Below are 24,526 nucleotides of genomic sequence, written 5' to 3'. Positions count from 1 at the left end.
AATCATTTCCATAATTTTAATAGACCACAAGATTTCATCTTTCATAAACAATCTTACACTCGCAAGTGTATAAAAATCATTCCTATGATGAACACCTGGTAACCGACATTAACATAATGCATATAGAATATCCCCCGCATACTCGTAAGTATGCCATAAATATTGGCAATCGCAATCACCATTTAAATCGAAGTACTAAAGCATTCCAAATTCCAGAATGGGGTTTGTTAGGCCCATAGATATATCTTTAGGATTCGCGTCAATTAGGGGCCATTTCCCTAATTCTTAGGTTACGAGACTTGAAGGGGCGATATTCGGTTTAATAATCCAACCATAGAATATAATTTTGATTGCTTGTGTCTATTTCATAAAACATTTATAAAAGCAGCGCATGTATTCTCAGTCCCAAAAATATATATTGCAAAAGCATTTAAAAAGGGAGAAAATGAAACTCACAATACTGTATTTTGTAGTAAAAATACATATGACCGCATTGAACAAGTGCAAGGTTGGCCTCGGATTCACGAACCTATATTAGTTATATATATTTATATATTGGTCAATATCTGTCTAACAATTTAGGTCAAGTCGTAGTGTATCACAATCCTACTGCCCGAGACCGATATGCAAAAGTCAACAAAAGTCAACTTGACCCAAAATGACTTCTAAAATCTATACATGTTTATTATATAACTTATATATAGTCGTCTTATATATTTAAATATATTTATTAGATTATATTAAATTAAATAATACAAGTCATTTATTAATACATAAAAATTTATATTAAAATTTATATATAAAAATATACTTTTATATATCTCAAGTAATAAAAATTATACAGTTCACTCAATATCATAAAAATATAGTGGTATGTATTATTAATGTAATTGTATCACATATTTATTTGATAAAATAATATTGATGATAATAATAATGAGTAAAAGTTGTATTATTTTGTAATAATAATAATAATTATTATTATTCTACTAATAATAATAATAACAATATTTATTTACTAATGATGATATTGATTATAATAAAGTGATAATTCTACTCATGATAATTTTAATAATAACGATACTTTTTAATATTAACTATAATAATAATAATATTTTATATAAAAATAATAATTTTATTCAAAATGATAATTTTTAATAATAATAATACTAAAATGATACTAAAAAAATGATATCTTATAATAACAATGATATTTCTATTAAAAAATGATAATTTTAATAGAATGATAGTTTTAATATTAATGATACTTTTAATAATAATAATAATGATAAAAATAGAGAAAACGATATTTTCATTTAAATCAGTATCTTACAATATTTTTATTTCATCATTTATTATAATGATAAAAATTTATGTTAATATATAGTAAAAATATATTTTTATATAGTAAGTATTATAATTTGTATAATGTTCACATAATATCTTTTTAATGATAAAAATGTAGTGATATGTATCATAAATATATATTCGTATTAAGTATTTATTTGATTAAATAACATAATATTGATAATAATAATAATAATAATAATAATGAACCAAAAGTTGTATTATGTTATAATAATAATAATATTAATTATTTTAATAATAATAATAATAATAATAATAATAATAATAATAATAATAATAATAATAATAATAATAATAATAATAACAATATTGATATTTACTAATGATAATAATAATTTTGATAACAAATAATAATCTTTTGTAGTAATACTAATGTCATAATAATATTACTAATAATGATAAAAATAATGAAAATGATATTTTTATCTAAATCATAACCTTAACAATATTTTAACTGAATCATGATACTTATACTCATTATTTCCTAATCGACTTGTTTAATAGCTTTTAGTCCTCTTTTATATCGTATTCATAAGAATGATAATAATAGTAATCATAATAATTAGATGATACTAATATTAGTTTTAATGATAATGATACTAATAAGTATTATAATAGTATTAATGATAATACTAATACTAATAATAATAATAATAATAATAATAATAATAATAATAATAATAATAATAATAATAATAATAATAATGATAATATTAATAATAACCTTAATGATAATAATAATAACAATAATAATACTTATATTAATAACGATAATGATAATAATAATAATTATTATTATTATTATTATTATTATTATTATTAAATAATAATAATAACGATGATAATAACGACGATAGTAATAATAATAATAATCATTTTAATAATAATATTAATACTAAAATTAATAATAATTCAGTTGACCATATCTTTTAATCCGTTCATCGAAACCATAAGCTTTCTAAATGAAAAGTTATTAATTTTTCGTCAGTTTTTCAACAACATGCATATCATATACCTTATTCTAGTAGCATATGTATTAAATTCATGATTCATCATAAACTATCTAACGACAATATTAAACATACAAGCATGCATGATCATATATACTCGAGTACTAGTCAGGGATACACTATTAATAAATAAAAGATAATATATGAATGCTCACGTATCAATATTGTGATTCAATATTGCAGGAAAGTACGTAGACGTAACGAAAATGATAAATGTTAGGTTGACCTCACGAACAATACACTCGAACAATACCCATAACCTCCATAGCTATAACCCATAATTTCCTTAGCTCTATTCCGTTTGAAAACTTATTTTAAAATCGCCTGAACATGGTGTTTTGGATAGGTTCATCGGTAAGTGCTTCAGGTTCATCGCCAAGAGGTGAAGTTGGTTGGTGGAAAGGATCGCTTTCTTCTCGTCTCCATTGATTAAGTAGCCTACGAACCCATCTCTAATTTATCCAGAATAAATGATGGCTAATTGGTTGATCCATTCTGGTCACACTGCTTCCGGAGCTTATGTGAACATCCATGTCGGAATAGCTGTCCACAGTTTCCGAAGAACTTGAACTAGTGGCGAGTTCCATTTCGTATGATTGAGTAAAGGGTTTTTTGGTATGAAACGATTTTCGAATATTGGATGATATTCTAATTACATAGAATATCTATATATATAGGACAAAAGATTTCATAGATTACGGAGGAATTTACGAAATATGCCAGGCAAAATTTACAGTAACAGATATGCTAAGATATGAATTAGCAGATACGCTAAGATATGAATTTTGTCTATACACTATTCATGCAATCAATGCAGTAAGATGTGTCTAGACTTTAAAATTGATAAGCAAATAATTTTCGACCCAAAATGATAAGCAAAACTTTTGACATGCAGACACGGTCGAAGTCCAGACCCACTAATGCATCTAAACAACTATCAGTTAGACACACTAATGCAAGACCTGGTTCACTAAGACCACCACTCTGATACCAACTGAAACGACCCGTCCTAATCCATCTGGACGAATATGTTACATTTGGTTAGATCGCGAGGTACTTGACCTCTATATGATACATTTTACATACATTGCATTCGTTTTTAAAAGACAAACTTTCATTTCATCGAAAGTTGACGGAATGCATACCATTTCATAATATATCCAACTATAATTGACTTAGTAATAATCTTGATGAACTCAACGACTCGAATGCAACGTCTTTTGAAATATGTCATGAATGATTCCAAGTAATATCTCTAAAATGAGCAAATGCACAGCGGAAGATTTCTTTCATACCTGAGAATAAACATGCTTAAAAGTATCAACCAAAAGGTTGATGAGTTCATTAGTTTATCATAATCAATCATTTAAATCATTTTAATAGACCACAAGATTTCATATTTCCATTTCTCATAAACATACATCCCATACATAGAGATAAAAATCATTCATATGGATTGAACACCTGGTAATCGACATTCACAAGATGCATATAGAATATCCCCATCATTCCGGGACTCCCTTCGGACATGATAAATTTCGAAGTACTAAAGCATTCGGTACTTTGGATGGGGCTCGTTGGGCCTGATAGATCTATCTTTAGGATTCGCGTCAATTAGGGTGTCTGTTTCCTAATTCTTAGATTACCAGACTAAAAGGGCATATTCGATTTCGATCATTCAACCATATAATGTAGTTTCAATTACTTGTGTCTATTTCATCAAACATTTATAAAAGCGCATGTATTCTCAGTCCCAAAAATATATATTGCAAAAGCATTTAAAAAGGCAGCAAATGAAATTCACGATACTGTATTTTGTAGTAAAAATACATATGACGACATTGAACAAGTGCAAGGTTGGCCTTGGATTCACGAACCTATATCATTTGTTTATTTATCAATACACATAATTGTAATCGAACAACATATATAAATTTATTAGTTATATCATTTTTATATTAAAAATATATGTATATATATGTTTCATATATTCATTTTGTATATGAAAATATACATTTTGTTATGTTATATGTATTAAATATATATATATATATATATATATATATATATATATATATATATATATATATATATATATATATATATATATATATATATATATATATATATATATATATATATATATATATCGTTTGTTTGTTAAAATATAGTAATTATAATTAATACTAATGTAATATTAATAATGGTAAAAATGATAATAATTATAATACTTAATAAAGATAATAATGTTAATAATTCTATTAATGATAATAATAATGATATCGTAAAAATATTAATTTTACTATTAAAGATAGTTATGATAGTGATTTTCATAATAATAATAATAATAATACTCATTATAATATAAATAATAATACTTATAATGATAATTATAATACTAATATTAATTATAATGCTAGTAATAATAATAATAATGATATTACTATTAATTATAAAATGATACAAGTATGAATTTTAATGAAACTAATAATAAATTTTAATATTTTTATAACAATTTTAATAAAATAATCCGGTTTGTAACTATAATCATAATAATCATGAATAAATGATAATCTTTATCATGGTACTTATATTAGTAATGATAATAATAATTATAATACTAATAATTGTAACAATATTAATAATAAATAATAATGGTAATAATAGTAATGATAATATTCATAATTCTTAATAATAATAATAATAATAATACTAATAATAATAATAACAATAATACAATAACAATAATAATTATAATGACAATAATAATAATAATAATAATTATAATGATTTTTTTAAAAACAAATGTAAAACTACCTTAAAAGCTTTTATAAAAAAAATGCCCCAAACCGGGCTCAAACCCGAGACCTCTCGTTCCTCGATATCACACTTAAACCATTACTTCGTATCTGTTTTCCTGACTTTATACCTGAAATAATTATACTTAATATCTTTCTTTCTGTTTCGACCACGAACAGAGAAAATAATCATTTAATCGATGTATATTTTTCTTAAAAGAACCTCAAATAATTAACAATAGGTGTTTGTGTTAATTTGTAAACGAAAAGAAAAATAAAAAAAATTGATTGAAAGTAACTGCTACTGCAGTTCGTGAAGAACAAAAAAAAAATATCGTGATTTTGAGTTCGAGACCATTTTAGCTAAAAATCACAACATGAAATAAGTTTTAAAACCTTCATAGAAGCTTTTCGACCCATCAATTGATCCAAAAACTTCCACTGGAATTCGAATTTTACGAAAAACAAATTAGTTGACTTTTTGATTTGTATCTTTGACTCGAAAATTCGAAATTGATATTACAATTTGGAACTTGAAACACTCCAGATAGTTTCAATAGACAATTCCTAGCAACTCTACATTATTACATTTTGGAAATTGTTTAGAAATCGAAGGATTGATTAAAAGGTATAAGAACAGGGGTCGACTCCAGTTTTTGTTCTATTTTCATTTGATTTTTGAATAATCACAGAGATGGGTGATGTGTAGTTGATATTTCTGTGAACTTGTGAATGTTTTTAGAAGAAATTCAGAGGTGTTCAGTTTTATATCGATCGAATGGTAGACAGGTTATTCAAATTAGACAGAAAATATATATAAAAAATATAAAAAGGGTGAAAGGGATCGTTTACAGAGTTTGGATTGTTTTGACAACATGAATTCGACTGGTAACAAATTTTGGATCCTAATTGTGGTATGAAATCGACATCTATAACAATCAGTTAGACAAATTGAGCAGGAAGATAGAGACACCAAATAGAATACATGAATATATGTATTTATATACAGAATATATCTGTATCTTTATATTTATACAGAGTATATCTGTATATGTTATATTAACTTCAATTACTGATATAGGTTTATTAATAACATCCATTAATATTATTAATTTTAATAAGAATACTAATAATAATAGAATTTATAATAATAATAATTGTATTAATAATAATTTTATCAAAATTTATACTAGAAGAAATAAAAATAAAAGTAATGAATATATTATTAATGTTAATTATAAAAATAATACTAATTAGATTAATATTTGTAATAATAATATTTATATATATCAATTTCATATTTATGTATTATCTATTGATATTAATAATATATCTATCATTGACTTTAATAAAATATTTTTATTATTAATGGTACTAATAATATTATTAGTTATAATAATATAAATTTTACTGATAATAATGATATTAACAATATATACTTATCTAATTTCATATATATATATATATATATATATATATATATATATATATATATATATATATATATATATATATATATATATATATATATATATATATATAAACACACACTTTATATAATAATAGTAATGATACAAATTTTAATATTAATGTTAATGAAAGTAATGATAATAATATTAATATAACAATTATATTCAAACTTGTAATTAGGTTTAATATAATACAATTCATTAATTATATCATATTTACTAATTATAATATATTGAATCGTTAATATTTATTAATTACAAAATAATACCTATGTATTGAATATATATATATATATATATATATATATATATATATATATATATATATAGATTCATTTTAATTACAAATTTATTTACAAACAATTGTTCGTGAATCGCCGGGAATGGTCAAAAGGGCAAATGTATTCGTGTAAACTGTTCTAATATTTTCGAGACTTAACATTACAGACTTTGTTTATCTTGTCAGAAACATTAAATCATTTAAAGATTTAGTTTAAATTTGATCAGAAATTTCCGGGTTGTCACAATGATGGGTGGCTTCCGGTTGGCAGGAAACAAGAAGGAGGATGAAAGGATTGGTGGTTCTCGTGAGGAATATGAAACAACTTGGGTTCCGGTTATGGTTATGATCGAAAGGGGTATTTTGAGCTGAGTAGTGAACAAGCAAAAAGGCCATAGCAATTGATAGTGGAAAAAGCCATGGATAAGTCTAAGCTCAAAGACTTTGGTGGGTTGTTTTGAATAATGGCAGAGAAAGAGTTAAACATTTATGTCTCAACTTGTATGAATATATGTATATTTATATAAATAAAGTAATAATTAAATAAGTTAAAGAGAAACATGTGAAATGAATATAGCCTCCATCTATTTTGTAAGGATTCGCCGACATATAATAATGGAGAGTGTTTCGTGCTCCGTTGTTAAATAGTGACTGATAAAAGTACTTAGAAAAAAAATCCCAAATTTTTAGCTTAAATATATATAATTATTTTAGTCATTAACTGTTTGAAACCTGATCAAAAATGTTAGTTAATTATTTATTTTTTGTTCCAAATAATATGTACGGAGTAATAAAATTTAAAATAAAAAGGTAAAAATATTTTTAACAAACCTAAAATCTTTGTAATCAATTTACAGTCCAACTTTTATTTTAATCTTTCATATATATGTATTAGATCTATATGAACATTAATGAGGTGCCAACCGAGTGTTACAATTGTTTACTATTTAAGCTCGAAATTAACCATATTTCATTTACTCTCTCTCTATATATAGTCAGTTTTAAATAACAAGTTTTACCACATAAATATATGTTATATATTTTTTAAACAAATAGATTTAATATTAAATTTTTATATTTACAAGTAGTATTTATATACATATTATATATATATATATATATATATATATATATATATATATATATATATATATATATATATATATATATATATATATTATATATGTATCTATTTACAATTAGTTGTTCGTGAATTGTCGAGAACAGTCGAAGGTCAATTGAATATATGAAACAGTTCAAATTTTTTAAGACTCAACCTAACAGACTTTGCATATCGTGTCAAAAATATTAAATCGTATCGAGAGTTTGATTTAAAATTAGTCAAAATTTTCCGAGTCATGATAGGAGTGTATAAAAAAATCATCACAAATTGTACTCGAAGATGAATACGAAGATGAAAACCAAACAGTTAATCTCGGGGAAGATCGCTTAAACAACCTGCAGGAACTATATGGAGATGATGTGATTCAGCGTCCAATGGGAAGAGACCGATTGAAGAAGGCTGCTAGTATCATGACGCTAGTGTCATCATCACCATTCACCTATATAAATAGTACAAGATCTATCAACCCAACTCAATTCCTTTGACTTTAAAGTAACAAACATCTTATTTTCCGTTACTACCTAAGAAAACGCCACACGAAGTCTTGATTTGGGCTTACTTCCCTACTCTCGATATGTTTATCATGTGGCTTAGTAGTTATCAATCTCGGAGGGTTAATAGGTATTGGTTGTGGTTTGAAGATATATTGCACTTCATCTTTAAATTGAATCCCTTGATGAAGACATGATGATGTATATGTTCATCACTGCCACATACACAAATTATAGACTTCTTTCCCTTTTAAAATTTTCCTTGAGCTGTTTAAAGATTAAGAAGTAAATGAAATCATTGTGAAAGGTATCTGTTGGTTAATTTTTTGATAGAAAATAATATGGTTACTTGTCCCACATGGGTGGATGGAAGAAAAGAGGAGTAACTTCTTTTGAATATAAAATGAAGTTGTCCCAAATTGGTGGGAGGAAGAAGTTGAAAGTGGATGACTTGGTTATAAAAGGAGGTCATGGGCACACTTCCAACTTGCACCAATCAATACACTTTAAGTATTTGATTATTTCTTTCTTTCTTAACCTTGTTTGAATTTGGAGAGTGTAGTTGGCTTAAGAGAGTCATCTATATCATTGTAACAATTTGTGATATAGTGTATTTCTCTCTTTAGAGGCCCGTGGTTTTTCTCATGTTTTGGAGTTTCTACGTTAAATTCTTGTGCTGTGAATTATTTTTATTTCTTTACTGTTATTGTTGAGCTGGGTGGTGGGAATTAGTGAGGCCGTAATTTTCCAACAACTGGTATCAGAGCGTCAGGTTTGACGGGGGGTCTCGGTTATAGGAGTCGGAGTATGCTCTATGGTTGCCACGGGAGTGGATCGTCCACATCAGAAAACTATTGATCGTATAAGGTATCTGGTTAGACAATTTTTTTCTGATTCGGAGTAAGTGGTGTTAAGAATTTGTAGGGATCGGGTGTTGGATTTTCCAATATAACGGATCCTGTGCGCCACTCCACTACATCTGTCGGCCATTTGAAACGTGGGCATAATCAGAGAAAGTGTTGTTCATAAGATACAGATACGATGTCGAAGTTCAGTCCAATGAGGTTTGATGTAGAGAAATTTGAAGGGAGGATTAATTTTGGCTTGTGGCAAGTTCAAGTCAAGGATGTGTTGATTCAGTCCGGTTTACACAAGGCTTTGAAGGGTAAACCCACCCTTGTTCCCGTCAGTGATTCTAGCAGTAAGTTCGATGAAGAAGAATGGGATGATATGGATTTGAGGGCGGCAAGTGTGATTCGTTTGTATCTTGCAAAGAATGTGCTTGCAAATCTGCACAGGTTATCAACGGCTAAGGAACTTTGGGATAAGTTGGAGTAGTTGTACCAGGGCAAGGGCATCTCAAATCAGTTGTGTCTTAAAGAAAAGTTTCATACTTTGTGTATGGATGGGGGTTCAAAGATTTCAGATCATCTGAGCATTCTGAATGGTATTGTGTAACAACCCTTAGATTTTTGAATGAGTATGGTTGTTTTGATTTCTATAAAAGAATGTATATTGTTGTGAAAGTAGGGAGTATAATGGATAATTTTCTGAATCAGATTCGAAGAATGTAACATATTAATTGTGAATTTATATATCTCTCAGGTATTACCTACCCGTTAAAAAAAATGTCACAATTAATATTTTGTACAAAAGAATTTTATTACAGTCTTTATGAAAATATATGTGTATATTTCTTCAGATGTAATATAGATTTAATGAGTTAATATTAAATTAAACTCATTTGATTTATGGTTAAGGCTAGGATAGATAATTTCTAAACTTTAGAAATTATATAATCGTCGTAGAATATTTTCCCAATAAAGTTATGAATCAATACTTCATCGTTGTAGTATTCCTTAGTATCTACAGGGCGTATGACGTCGATGCTCATGGGACAGATTGTGAAGTTGAGGTTTGCGATGCGGTTGTTGTTGGTGGTGGTAATGGTACTGTTGATGTTGTTGATGGTGGTACTGGTTATGTTGCTAGTGCTGCTACTGGTGTTTGTAACCTTTGCACCATATTCTCCAAAGCCACTACCCGAGCGCGAAGCTCGTTGACTTCTTCTATTACACCGGGTTGATTGTTGGTTCGGACGAGCGGATAAATAAGATCTAGAATTTGGTGTAGTATATAATCGTGACGAGATACTCTGGAAATGAGAGAGAAAATGGTGTTTCGAACAGGTTCGCCGGTAAGTGCTTCAGGTTCTTCACCAAGAGGGCAATGTGGTGGATGGAAAGGATCGCCTTCTTCTTGTCTCCAATGATTAAGGAGGCTACGAACCCATCCCCAATTCATCTAGAATAGATGATGGTAGATTGGTTGATCCATTCCAGTCACACTGCTTTAGGAGCTTGAGTGGGATTCCATTTCAGAATTCGAGGAACTTGAACTGATGACGAATTCCATTTCGTACGATTTGATAAAGGATTTTTCGATACGAAATGATTTTCTGGCTATCGGGTGGTATTCTAACTACATAGAATATCTATATATATAGATCAAAAGATTTCATAGATTACGGAGGAATTTACAGAATATGTCAGGCAAATTTTACGGTAATAGATACGATAAGACATGATTTAGCAGATACGCTAAGATATGAATTTTGTCTATACACTATTCATGCAATCAATGCAGCAAGGCGTGTCTAGATTAAGAATGATAAGCAGGTAATTTTCTAAGGATGATAAGTAGGTAATTTTTGAAATGTCCCGTTCATATTGATTATAAACGTTCCATATTAATTGATTTCGTTGCGAGGTTTTGACCTCTATATGAGACGTTTTTCAAAGACTGCATTCATTTTTTAAAACAACCATAACCTTTATTTTATCAATAAAGGTTTTAAAAACATTACGTAGATTATCAAATAATGATAATCTAAAATATACTGTTTACGCACGACCATTACATAATGGTTTACAATAGAAATATATTACAACGACATATGTTTCTTGAATGCAGTTTTTACACAATATCATACAAACATGGACTCCAAATCTTGTCCTTATTTTAGTATGCAACAGCGGAAGCTCTTAATATTCACCTGAGAATAAACATGCTTTAAACGTCAACAAAAATGTTGGTGAGTTATAGGTTTAACCTATATATATCAAATCGTAACAATAGACCACAAGATTTCATATTTCAATACACATCCCATACATAGAGATAAAAATCATTCATATGGTGAACACCTAGTAATCGACATTAACAAGATGCATATATAAGAATATCCCCATCATTCCGGGACACCCTTCCGATATGATATAAATTTCGAAGTACCAAAGCATCCGGTACTTTGGATGGGGTTTGTTAGGCCCATGATAATGCTAAAAACGAACATATATTTCATAGCATTATTCCTCAAGAAAGACAAGCTTTTAGTTGCAATTGTTCTATTTAAAAGTGATATTCGTTTAAATAATAAAAGGTGAAGACAAAAGACAGATTCGACGAATTAAAGACGCAAACGACCAAAAAGCTCAAAAGTACAAAAGGCAATCAAAGAGGTTCCAATTATTGATAAGAAACGTCTCAAAATTACAAGAGTACAAGATTCAAAACGCAAAGTACAAAATATAAAATTGTACGCAAGGACATTCGAAAATCCGGAACCGGGACCAGAGTCAACTCTCAACGCTCGACGCAACGGACTAAAAATTACAAGTTAACTATGTATATAAATATAATATAATATATAATTAATTATATTAATTATATATATATTATATATATATAATAAATCGTCGGCAAGAAAGACTCCAAACATGGGTGAGCTGTAAAAGTAAACTCCGCGACTCGCGGAGTTTGAAGGCAAAAATGCCGCGAGTCGCGGAGCCCCAAAAGTCGAAAATCCCTATAAAAGCAAACGAATTCTGATCGCAAAAATCACCAAATATATCCATCTCTCTATCTATATCGTATATATTTATATTTATATTTTAATTTTAATTTTAATTTTAATTTTAATCCTAATAATAAGGGTATGTTAGCGAATGTTGTAAGGGTGTAAGTCGAAATTCTGTCCGTGTAACGCTACGCTATTTTTAATCATTGTAAGTTATGTTCAACCTTTTTACTTTAATGTCTCGTAGCTAAGTTATTATTATGCTTATTTAATCCGAAGTAATCATGATGTTGGGCTAATTACTAAAATTGGGTAATTGGGCTTTGTACCATAATTGGGGTTTGGACAAAAGAACGACACTTGTGGAAATTAGACTATGGGCTATTAATGGGTTTTATATTAACTAAACAATACCTTGTTAATTTAATATACAAACTTATAATTTGACGTATTTATATATAACCACGTACGCTTGACTGGGTACGGTGGGCGGGATATCTATAAATACCAATAATTAATCATTTTACCGGATACGGAACTGGATTAATAGTTAATAGACTTGTTGAAACAGGGGTGAATTACATTCAAGGGTAATTGGTGTAATTGTTAACAAAGTAGTAAAACCTTGGTTTACACGCAGTCGATAACCTGGTGTATTCATTAAAGAAAGTATTAAAACCTTGTTACAATTCGAATCCCCAATTAGTTGGAATATTTGACTTCGGGAATAAGAATAATTTGACGAAGGCTTTCGCTCTTTATATTTATGACTGATGGACTATTATGGACAAATCCGTATGGACATATTAAATAATCCAGGACAAAGGACAATTAACCCATGGGCATAAAACTAAAATCAACACGTCAAACATCATGATTACGGAAGTTTAATTAAGCATAATTATTTTATTTCATATTTAATTTTCTTTATTTTATATTTAATTGCACTTCTAATTATCGCATTTTTATTGTTATTGTATTTAATTGCACTTTTAATTATCGTACTTTTTAATTATCGCAAGTTTATTTTATCGCACTTTTATTATTCGCAATTTCATTATCGTTATTTACTTTATGCTTTAATTTAAGTCTTGTATTTATTTTTAATATTTTACATTTGGTTTTAACTGCGACTAAAGTTTTAAAATCGACAAACCGGTCATTAAACGGTAAAAACTCCCCTTTATAATAATAATATTACTTATATATATATATATTTGTATTTTTATAAAAGTAAACTAATATAGCGTTAAGCTTTGTTTAAAAAGATTCCCCGTGGAACGAACCGGACTTACTAAAAACTACACTACTGTACGATTAGGTACACTGCCTATAAGTGTTGTAGCAAGGTTTAAGTATATCCATTCTATAAATAAATAAATATCTTGTGTAAAATTGTATCGTATTTAATAGTATTTTCTGCTAAAATTTAATAGTATTTTATACCCCTTAGCTTTGACATCAAGTATTTTTGGCGCCGCCGCCGGGGACTCTCATAAAAGCCGGAAGCGCAACGCTAATATAAAAAAAAATTTATGTATTTTTAAGATTTTGTTAAATATTTAAGTTTTATAAAGTTTCTTTATTTTTATATGAGTTTTATTTAAGTATTTTGTTTTTATTTAAAAACATATAAAAATATATATATATATCTGGTTTTAAGATTTTTATTTATAAAATTATAAAGTAATTCTATTTTTATTTAAGTTTTAAATATAAGTTTTTATTATACACATATTTTTTTTATATAAACAGAAAAAATTAAAAACAGAAAATAAAAAAAAATAAAGAAAAACGCGTTGAATTTAAATAACCTGTCAGTTGAAAACTGGAACCCCGCGACTCGCGGGGTTTGATGCCTTGAATACCGCAACTCGCGGAGGGTACCTGACACGCGACAGAACCCTAATTCTGCATTAAATACGGGTAATTAATTATTATTATTATTATTTAACCCTAATTATTATTATTATTATTATAATTAGTTTTATTTTAACTTTTACTTTTTATTTAATTTATGTATTTAGTATTAATTAGTTTTATTAAATTGTAAAATTAATAGTTTTAATAAATAAATAATATAAGAATAATATTTTTATAAAAATTGTAATTTTTACAACTTTTTGTATATTTTTATATTTTGTCCCTTTTTAATCATTTTAGCGTAATATTTGTATTTTTAGCTCATATTTAGTTTTAAACTTAGATTTTGCCATAGTTATTTTTACTTCTAGATTTTTAGGCTTTGCCATAGAATTCCTTAAGTGCTTTTTCTTAGACTAAGATTTAGGTACTTTAGAATTTTGCGACGCCTTTTTAAGTTTTAGTTTCTTTTTAAGTTATTTCCATTTGGGATTTAGTTTTTCCTGTAAGCTTTAATATTTTTAGACACCTTTTACCTATGTATCAATTATCATTCCAATTAGTAATTTCAATTTGCGATTATAATTTTAAGTTAGTTGTAGTAATAAGGTTAGGTTAGTCAAGTATTTTTAAGTTTTATAAGTTTCTTTAATTTTTTCGTCACCTTTTATTTTTCAACCATTTTTTTTTTCGACCTTTTTCCGACGAACTCTTTTTCTTTTTTATTTCTCACTATTCTAGTTTTAGGACATAGATTTTTATTCTACTTCTTATCTTAATTTCTTAAAATTACGAAAATTTATTTTAAGTGGTTAAATTGATAGACATCAAAATTTTCTGGTTCGTAGTAATAGTTGGATTTGTACGTGGACCGGGTTATTGGAGCCAAACAGTCCTCAATTATATTGAGACCAAACGAATCCTGCCCCTCTGCTGCATCTTTTGGCTATTTGAAACGTGGGCAAAATTAGAAAAGTCTATTGATTGGATAACTTATTATAATTTTTCTTTCCTTTTTAAAACTAATAGGATATTCAGTGAATGCACCGAGCAAGACGTTCACCACCTTTTGTACGTTCACCACCTGTAACTAGATCAAGACATTTAGCAAATATAACCGCCGTTGATTTTTCTTTAGAATCGTCATCCAGTCAACCAAGTACTTCAGTTCAAAATTCCGATAATCCATTTTTTGAACCCGACCTCACAATTGAGAATCCGGAGAATATTCAGGAACGGTTCGTAAATCCTGAACCACTAAACTTTCCTCCGGAACCAACAATCATTTAAACAGAGATTGTTGAAGAACGAACCATTAAATCAGAATCCTCTAGTGATTCCGATTCAACAAATTCAATTATGGAGAATCTGGAACCTTTAAGTATGGAAGACCGAATGAGAGCTAAACGTACTGGCCAAGTTCACGCAATTACTCATCCAGACATTAATGCGCCAGATTATGAAATCAAAGGACAAATTCTACACACGGTGACTAATCAATGCCAATTTAGTGGTGCGCCGAAGGAAGATCCAAATGAACATTTACGTACCTTTAATAGGATCTGCACACTATTTAAAATCCGAGAAGTGGAGGATGAACAGATATATCTCATGTTATTTCCCTGGACTTTAAAGGGAGAAGCCAAAGATTGGTTGGAATCGTTACCTGAAGGGGCGATCGATACATGGGACGTTTTAGTTGAAAAATTTCTTAAACAATTCTTTCCTGCATCTAAAGCCGTAAGACTTCAAGCAGAAATTGTTACGTTCACACAGAAACCAAATGAAACTTTATATGAGGCGTGGACTAGATATGGAAAGTTATTAAGAGGATGTCCGCAACATGGTTTAGACACCTGTCAAATAGTACAAATATTCTACCAAAGATGTGACATCACTACAAGAAAATACATAGATATAGCAGCTGGTGGTTCTATTATGAAGAAAACCGAAACTGATGCTTACAAAATTATTGATAACACTGCTTCCCACTCACATGAGTGGCACCAAGAAAAAGATATCGTTAGATCATCTAAAGCAGCTAGAGCCGATTCTAGCCATGACTTAGATTCCATTTCCGCAAAGATAGATGCTGTCGAGAGATGAATGGAAAAGATGACTAAAGATATTCACTCAATACGAATTAGTTGTGAGCAGTGTGGAGGACCACATTTGACAAAAGATTGTCTCAGTATTGAATTAACAATGGAACAAAGAGAGAATATTTCATACATAAACCAAAGGCCTGGAAATAATTATCAGAATAATTATCAACCGCCAAGACCAATTTACAATCAAAACCAGAATTATAACCGAAATATTCCATACAACAACCAACAAGGTCCTAGCAATCAACAAGTATCCAATAATACTTACAACCAGCAAAGACCTAATTTTCAAAACAAACCACCACAACAAACCGATGATAAAAAGCCGAATTTAGAAGATATGATGACGAAGCTAGTTGAAACTCAAACGCAGTTTTTCACATCTCAGAAACAAACCAATGAACAAAATGCTCAAGCATTTAGAAATCAACAAGCTTCTATTCAAAATCTAGAACAAGAAGTAAGTAACCTAGCAAGGTTAATAGGTGAAAGAAAACCGGGAAGTCTACCTAGCGATACAAATGCTAACCCCCGGAATGAAACAGCTAAAGCTATTACCACAAGAAGTGGTACAACACTTAAACTACCTGAAATACCTGTAACTTCTGATGAAGCTATTCCTACTCCACAAGAACCACAACCTGATCAAGATAAGGAAAAAGAACCGGTAGTTGAAAAGGTTAATGAAGATAACACAGTTAAGGCTAAACCTTATGTTAAACCATACCAACCACCACTTCCTTACCCGAGTAAAATGAAGAAAGAGAAACTTGAAGCCGAGCAATCCAAATTCTTGGATATGTTTAAACAGATAAATGTAAATCTTCCTTTCATTGATGTGATTTCAGGAATGCTTAGATATGCTAAATTCTTGAAAGATCTAATCTCAAATAGAAAGAAAATGGAATAACTCTCGGCTGTTACTATGAATGCTAATTGTTCAGCAGTGCTGTTGAATAAGATACCAGAAAAACTATCTGATCCAGGAAGTTTCACAATTCCATGTTTTCTGGGTAGTCTTAGTTCAATAGAAGCATTGGCAGACTTAGGTGCTAGTATAAATCTAATGCCGTATTCACTATACGCTAAACTAGACCTTGGAGAATTGAAACCAACCAGAATAAGCATACAACTAGCCGATAGATCAATAAAATATCCTAGAGGGATAATGGAGAACATGCTAGTTAAAGTTGGTACTTTAGTATTTCCAGTAGATTTTGTTGTTTTGGACATGGAAGAAGATTCTCAAGTTCCTCTCATATTAGGAAGACCATTCTTAAACACGGCTAAAGCAATGATAGACGTGTTCGGTAAGAAATTGACCCTAAGTATAGAGGATGAGAGTGTTACCTTTTCAGTTGATAGAGCAATGCAACAACCACAATCTGCAGATGATACATGTTATTATATTCAAACTATAGATGCACATGCAGAATTATTAGAAGAATTTCCAGAATTACAAGGAACAGGAGAATGTTCTTTAGGAGAAGGTAATGAACCAATTGATGAAGCTGAAATGTTAGCTACACTTATAGCTAATGGATATGAACCAACAACAGAAGAAATTCAAATGCTAAAAGAAGAAGACAGATATCGATATAAATCATCGATAGAAGAACCTCCGAAATTAGAGTTAAAGCCACTTCCAAACCATTTGGAATACGCATATTTACATGGTGAATCTGAATTACCTGTAATAATATCGTCTTCTCTTACTGAAAATGAGAAATCACAACTCATTTCTGTGTTGAAATCTCATAAACCAGCCATTGCATGGAAGATTCATGATATTAAAGGAATAAGTCCTTCGTATTGCACACATAAAATCCTTATGGAAGAAGGTCATAAAACGTATGTGCAACGCCAACGAAGACTAAATCCTAATATGCAAGATGTAGTTAAGAAAGAGATTATTAAACTGCTAGATGCAGGTCTAATTTATCCAATCTCTGATAGTCCATGGGTAAGCCCAGTTCAATGCGTACCTAAGAAGGGTGGCATGACTGTCATTACAAATGAGAAAAATGAGCTTATTCCTACTAGGACTGTAACAGGATGGCGTGTATGTATTGATTATAGAAAATTAAATGACGCCACCAGAAAAGATCACTTTCCCTTACCTTTCATAGATCAAATGTTGGAAAGATTAGCCGGAAATAGTTACTATTGTTTTCTAGATGGATTTTCCGGATATTTTCAAATTCCAATAGCACCCGAGGACAAAGAGAAAACCACATTCACGTGCCCTTATGGTACTTTTGCTTACAAACGCATGCCATTTGGACTTTGCAACGCCCCTGCAACCTTTCAAAGGTGTATGATGGCGATTTTTCACGACATGATAGAAGAATACATGGAAGTTTTCATGGATGACTTTTCAGTCTTCGATGATACATTTGAATCATGTCTAGTTAATCTGGAACGAATGCTAATTAGATGCGAACAATCAAATCTAGTTCTTAATTGGGAGAAATGCCATTTCATGGTTAAAGAAGGCATCGTTCTTGGTCATAAAATTTCAAAATAAGGAATTGAAGTGGATAGAGTTAAAGTAGATGTAATTGCTAAACTTCCACATCCCACCAATGTTAGAGGAGTTAGGAGTTTTCTAGGGCATGCCGGTTTTTACCGACGTTTCATAAAAGATTTTTCTAAAATTGCCACTCCTATGAATAAACTCCTAGAAAAAGATGCTCCATTCATCTTTTCAGATGAGTGTATCAAATCTTTTAATATTCTTAAAGAAAAACTCACTAATGCGCCGATCATGATAACACCAAATTGGAATCTACCATTTGAACTAATGTGCGATGCAAGTGATTTTGCAATGGGAGCCGTTTTAGGACAAAGGATTGAAAAACGATTTCAACCTATATATTATGCTAGTAAGACTTTACAAGGAGCACAAACGAACTATACAACTACTGAAAAAGAACTCCTTGCTATTGTCTTTGCTTTTGACAAATTTCGATCATATCTCGTTCTAGCAAAAACGGTGGTCTATACCGACCATTCTGCTCTTAGATACCTATTTTCAAAACAAGATGCTAAACCAAGATTAATCCGTTGGATCTTACTCTTACAAGAGTTTGATATTGAAATCCGAGATAAAAGAGGAGCATAAAATCTCGCCGCTGATCATCTTTCTCGTCTTGAAAATCCAGAATTAGAAGTTCTGAATGAATCGGCCATACAAGACAACTTTCCTGATGAATATCTATTGAAGATAGATTATAAAGAAATTTCATGGTTTGCAGACTATGCAAACTACTTAGTTTGTGGATTCCTTGAAAAAGGATTATCGGACCAAAAACGAAAGAAATTCTTCAGTGATATAAAACACTATTTCTGGGAAGATCCACATTTGTTAAAAAGTTGTCCCGATGGAATAATACGCCGATGTGTATTTGGAAATGAAGCTAGTAAAATATTAAACCATTGTCACACAGGACCAACAGGAGGGCATTATGGGCCTCAACTAACAGCAAGAAAAGTTTATGAAGCTGGATTCTATTGGCCTACAATTTACAAAGACGCACACCTTCTTTGCAAATCCTGTAATGCATGTCAAAGGGCCGGAAAAATAAGTCAACGTGATGAAATGCCACAAATTGTCATCCAAGTATGTGAAGTATTTGACATTTGGGGTATTGACTTTATGGGTCCATTTCCAAAATCTCATAATAATCTATATATACTCGTAGCCATTGATTATGTATCTAAATGGGCGGAAGCACAATCTCTCCCAACTAACGATGCACGAGTTGTAGTCAACTTTTTAAAACGTCTTTTTGCAAGGTTTGGAACACCGAAAGCTTTAATAAGTGATCGGGGTACTCATTTCTATAATAATCAACTTAAGAAAGTTCTTAAAAGATATGGAGTAACTCATAAAATCTCCACCGCATATCATCCACAAACAAGTGGACAAGTTGAAAATACCAACCGAGCTTTAAAACGTATTCTAGAGAAAACCGTAGGATCAAATCCGAAGGAATGGTCCATTAAATTGGAGGATGCACGATGGGCTTTTAGAACAGCCTACAAAACTCCAATTGGAACCACACCTTTTAGACTTGTTTATGGAAAAGCATGTCATCTTCCAGTAGAAATTGAACACAAAGCATTTTGGGCTTTGAAAACATGTAATCTTGATTTACATGAAGCTGGACGTCTACGATTAAGTCAACTAAACGAATTAGAAGAATTAAGACATGAAGCATATGAAAATTCGTTAATCTATAAAGAAAGAACGAAGAAATGGCATGATAAAAGAATCAGAAGTTCAAAAGAATTTAAAGAAGGAGACAGAGTTCTTCTTTTCAATTCACGATTCAAGCTATTTCCTGGAAAATTGAAATCAAGATGGTCTGGACCATTCATAGTCAAAAGAGTTTTCCCATACGGAACGATAGAATTAATAAATTCAAATGGAATTGAATTTAAAGTTAATGGTCACAGAGTTAAACATTACATACATGGTTCGATGGAAGTCGACAACGAAGTTAATCACAATTTCGACACCACAGCTGACTAAGTGTGGGGAGAATCAAAGGGGTTTATGTATTTCTGTTAGAGTTAGATTGTCTGTTTTCGTGTAGTTCTCGAAAATGGAACCCAAATGGTCTTTCCCTAGCAGACCCTAAAGAACTATTCTTCTCTCCCCATTCTGAATTTTTATTTTTTTTAGGTTTTTATAAAATGAAGACTGCCTGTGAACTAAACCATGGTCTAATGCTACACGCTTTGATCACTAAACGTAATAATGACATACTACCGAGTGAATTAGTATCAGTAATCAGAGAAAGAATGGACAGAGTTAGAAAAGAATCCAGATGCGAAGATAATAAGTTACAATTTGGTAAAGGAAAATCAAAATCCACAGCAAAAAGAAGAGCACGACACCTAGAAAGATGTCACAAATGCGGAAAATGGTCACATGGAGGTAAATGTTCAAATAATCAAACCTATTCAAATACCGAATTTGTTACTTTATGCAGAGACGGACCGTTCATATGTTTAGAAGAAAAGACACTGAATGCTCGAGGTTACGCCTATGTAGCTATGGAAAACCAATTAAACCGACTATCTTATGAATGGGATAGATCATATAACTAAGAAATCTATTTCACAGGTATGTCTGTACAGTTTTTATTTTAATTTTTTTTATTTTTAACCTTTTGATAATAAACGCTAATTTGTTCGCTAAAAAGTATTAAATTGGTATTGAATAAAATTAGATTTGGCGACCGAAATTATTGATATCATTCAAAAATTTATTACATCACTGCGAAATTTAACGTTTATTCTTAAGGTATAAATATCTTTAAACAATCAACCCAAAATATTTCAAAAATTCGTCATGAGTTAAATTAGGTCTTGGAACCGAAATTACTTTACCGAAAAGAGGGGCGCATATTTTTGATAATATTTGATTGATTAAAGTGGGATAAAAAGACAAAAAGATTTTTAATTTTATTTTTACCATGTTTTTAAAATTAATATTTAAATCTTAAATTAATATTGTAAACTTTGTAAAAACAATATATTTAAAATTGTAAATATTTGAAAAATTAATACAAAAAGACAAATTTTAAAATTTTGTCGAGGGACGGACTAGGACATCGATCCGAAACGACCTCGTCCTAAATAACAAGGGAAACAAAATTTTAAAATTAAGTACTTAATTGTTTTATAAGTTAATGATTATAAAAAAAAAAAAAATGCAAACTCCGCGACTCTCGGAGTTTGAAGGGTAATTCACCGCGAGTCGCGGAGGGACGAAAAATCAGAAAAAATAAAATCGAGCAGAACAGCTCGGAACACACACAAAACTAAAAAAAATACTGCGAAAACTGTCGAGAAAACCCCCAAAAACACCCCCAAAATCACAATTTTTAACCGTTAATCATCAAATCTTTTACTAAAATCATGTTGAGAAGGATGCTATCAAGGAATTACTCAAGAAAAACGGTAAATTTCTACACCTAAACACCATTTAATCCGAAATTAGTGTTCTTGAGCAATTTTTTCCCCAATTTGATTTTGATGCTTTTTAGTGTAATTAGGCTTAAATTCTTTATGTATTATGCTTGTATAACCTAGATTGATGCTATTTAACATGATTAGAAGCCTTAAACTTCAAATTTTGAGTAATCTAGGGTTTGTGTTCTTGAGCAAATTTGGGGCTTTTTGATATAAACAGGTTATGGCCGATTTTTGTCATGAATTGTTGCTAAATTAAGTAGTGTAACATGTTTAGGTAGTTAAATGATCCAAACTTTGAGCCTAAACATGATTTTGAGAATTAAAGTGGACTTTTTCAAGTCTAAAATTCATGAACTTGATTTTTGAGAGATAATGCCATTTGAAACTTGTTTAATTGCTAGTAATGATTATTTTGACATGTTATTTGAATTGAATGCTTATGAACTTGGCGAACATTTTCGTATATGCTTATTTGAAAAAGTGTAGATTTGATGAAAATATGAAAATAAGCTTAAGTTTGATATAAATTGATCATGTCATTGTAATTATTTTGATTGATGATTTTGCTGACACTAATGCATATTTGGATGCACAAAAATTGTGTTTGATGTGTTTTGCAGACTGAAAGGGGTGAATCTTCATCCCAAGCTCGCAATGCTCCTGCTGAGAATGCGGAACAACAGGAGGTGGATAACTACTATAAGCAGGATATACCTCATCCAGTCATGACATTTTCTGATATGCACTTGGAAGAGTTGCACCCGAACCTGAGATTTGACAGACTTTGGATAGATTATCCAAAATATCAAAGGGGTTTGCATACTCTTCATTCTAAGGTTGTTGAGGTACCGAGGGTCATAGAATGGAGACCCTTAGAAGCTGTAGAATTGGCCGGGCCAATTAGGGAATTACTTGTACAGAGGTATGGTAATTCTACTTTTAATGACTGGGTACGTTTATTCACCATGCGTAGACCTGTATATAAAGTATGGTGTGAAGAATTGTTATGTAGTATAGAGTTGAATGATCGGGTAGCTAGTTTAACCGATCGATCTTTTATTAGATTTTTGTTAGGCGGTTCGATGCGCCACATGTCTTTACTAGACATGGCTTAGGCTTTACGTATATATACGCCTGAGGAGTTAGCATCTGCTGATTGTAGAGGGTTGATACTAAACGGTAGAAAGATAGATGAAAATTTTGATACACACGGTGTGTGGAGTCAAATGACAAGCCATCACCGTTTCAAAGGGGGAAATTACTCTTATTTGGACATAGATAGAGCTGAATTAAGAGTAATTCATAGGTTTTTAGCTAATTCGATTACACAAAGGGGTAAGAACAAGGAAAAAGTAAATGAACAGGATTTGTTTTACCATATGTGTATTCGAGACCCACAAAGCGCTGTAAGTATACCGTATTGTGTGGGTTATTATTTATCAGGGTGGTATTTTTATTACTTTGATTGCTGAATATCTCGGTGTGGATATAAGTCGGGGGGGATTATTAGTGGAAGAACCAGAACCCCGTAATACTATAGGTTTAAATGTATACCATGGTGCGAAAGTTTTGAAGAGGCGAAATAACGCCGCAGTACCATACCATGGTAGACATCCACAGGTTGAGAGAAACCAACAGCAAGGTAATGTAGGAGGGGGAAATGAGATGCAAGAAATGCAAAGGTTTATAGCTTCTCAGGAGTACGAAAATGCTAGACAGAGAGCATTTGAAGATTGGCAAGTTCATCAGAACCAAATCATAGCTCATTGCCAACATATAGGTAGAAACTATATTCCTACACCGAAACCCATCTTCCCTCCCTGGTCTATAGAGATGCAGCCACCGTATCCTACGTATAACCCTGCCGAAGCATTCTATAGCACCTATGGTTATGCCTGGAACCCCTATTGGTACCAGTATCATCCCTAGTCTACTTAGTTTTATTTATTTTGTAATTTGTAATGATTGATACGTTTAATACTTTTGTTAATATTGTAATAGTTTTTATAATTGTCTAACTTTTATTCTTAGATTTTAATAATTGTTGAATGTGGGGTAATATACCAAACTTCAAAAATATGTATATATGTTTGCAGTTTATCTTATGTACACAACAGGGTAAAACAACGCATTTTCAAAGACTGGCATTAAGTTCAGCAAAAGCAACTA

The sequence above is a fragment of the Rutidosis leptorrhynchoides genome, chromosome 3 (assembly GCF_046630445.1).
Source record: "Rutidosis leptorrhynchoides isolate AG116_Rl617_1_P2 chromosome 3, CSIRO_AGI_Rlap_v1, whole genome shotgun sequence".
NCBI classification, from domain to species: domain Eukaryota; kingdom Viridiplantae; phylum Streptophyta; class Magnoliopsida; order Asterales; family Asteraceae; genus Rutidosis; species Rutidosis leptorrhynchoides.
The sequence above is the reverse complement of the archived record's forward strand: the minus strand, read 5'-3'. Positions refer to the sequence as shown.